Raw genomic sequence first — 2,017 nt, forward strand, 5'->3', positions numbered from 1 at the left:
TCCTTCTAGAAAATTCGGGTTAACAAGCCAGCTTCATACTCAATTTGCTGACATTGGTTTCTCACAGAGAAATGTTGTGAAGAATAATCCACTTGAGTCGGCTTCCAAAGCGCCGGTTTAAGAAATATTGGTTTTGAAATACTCATCTGATATTCAACCGGTTTGAAGATGTAGAAACTTGCCGGTTTATCATTGCCAACACTGCCGGGTTATAAAAACTGATAATTCCAGGTTATGATTGCCTTCGCCGCTGGTTCATGATTGTTGCAGACACCGGGTCATAATGATTGGTGATGCCGGGTCAATCTGGTTTGCTCAAAACTGAAAATCGGAAGATATTTCTCCCTTATATCCATATTACTTGTAGCCCCCAAGTCTTGAACAGAACAAAGTGATGATTTGAGACTTGTTTCCATATAATTACTGCCACTTTGAAGAAATCCATGTTGTTCATCTCTAGTAAAAACTGAATACTCCATATATGTTGTAGCCCCCAAGTACCGGGTTGTCATGCTTGCAGCAACCTGGGACTTGTAATTGCTTATTAAAACTTCAATCAGTGTAGCCCCCAAGGGCCGGGTCAATATGCAATAATGAGCAGGGACTTTGTAAATATAATCATGTAGACTTGAGCAGTTATGTGTAGCCCCCAAGGGTCGGCTTAGTAAGATAATACTGAACCGGGACTTGATATATACTTCAATGAAAATAACATCTTATAATGTAGCTTCCATCGTAGGGCTTGAACCCACGTCCAAAAGGTTAAGATCTTTGTGCTTTACCAACTGAGCAATGAACCCTTTAATATAATGGATTAAGGCTTGTATACCTTGAATGTTTGACAGGAGCAATTGGTAGCCCCCAAGGGCCGGCTCATTATGATATGATGAGTCGGGCCTTCAATAAGATGAGCAAAAAATGACTTTGCATTAGCCCCCACGTGTCATGGTGCATGCTTGCAGCGACATGAGACTTGCATATTTGATATAATCTCAATTTAAATAATGTAGCCCCCAAGTGCCGGGTCGTAAGCCTGCAGCGACTCGGGACTATTCCTTCCATTGTAGAATAAACCATATCCATTGCGCCAAAGCGACTTTGAATACCACATCTGTTGATATCCATAATAAAAAATCTAGCCATGTTGGCTATTCAAGATAATATAATCCGGTATGAAAACCTTATTCATTCAATATCATAATGAAAATTCAGCCAAGTTTGGCTATTTGAATAATATAACCCAATGATTTATAAGCGCATGATTCCAATGGCGCAATCCAAATATATACTGGCGACTTATAGTCCAGAGCCAGGACGGTTTAATAAATACCGGATAATTTATCATCATAATGGCGACATATAGTCGAAAGCCAAGCCGGTTAATAAACGCCGGTGATTTATAATCATGCTTTATTCAACCTGTTTCTACATACAACAAGTTTAAAGTGTCCTGGCGGTTTATCGCCGGACGGGTCATAATGCCCAACATATAACCCGGGTTTATAACCAAGGCTGCACTTAAGAATAATCAAATATGAAATATATCATACCTGTGACATTGAATCACATCGTTGGTTTACCAACTTTTTGTAGTAAGGGTGATAACCCCAATCTTGAGTACTGATAACTCCTTCCATATTGTGCCGGTTTATGATAAAACCGTGCCGGGTTGTGATAAACACCGGATTAACCATATATAATACTGGCGACTTGTAGTCAAAACCAGACCGGGTTGATAATCTCCGGATTATGACTGATCATATACTGACAACTTGTAGTTGAAAGTCAAGCCGGGTTAATGAACACCGGTTTAAAACCATCACAAATCTTATCAAAAGAAAGAGAAACTTAGCAAAAGGCAAATAAAACCGTTGTAGTCAAGGCTTTTTATGGGCTGCCAGGCCCCAAATTTGATCAAGAGGTGTTGCTATGGTTCGGGTTCGACCAAGCCCCCAAGTGATGCTGTGGCATTACGCCGATCAAGAGGCATTGCTATGGTTCGGGTTCGACCAAGCCC

Source organism: Triticum aestivum, chromosome 6D (genome assembly GCF_018294505.1).
Source record: "Triticum aestivum cultivar Chinese Spring chromosome 6D, IWGSC CS RefSeq v2.1, whole genome shotgun sequence".
NCBI classification, from domain to species: Eukaryota; Viridiplantae; Streptophyta; class Magnoliopsida; order Poales; family Poaceae; genus Triticum; species Triticum aestivum.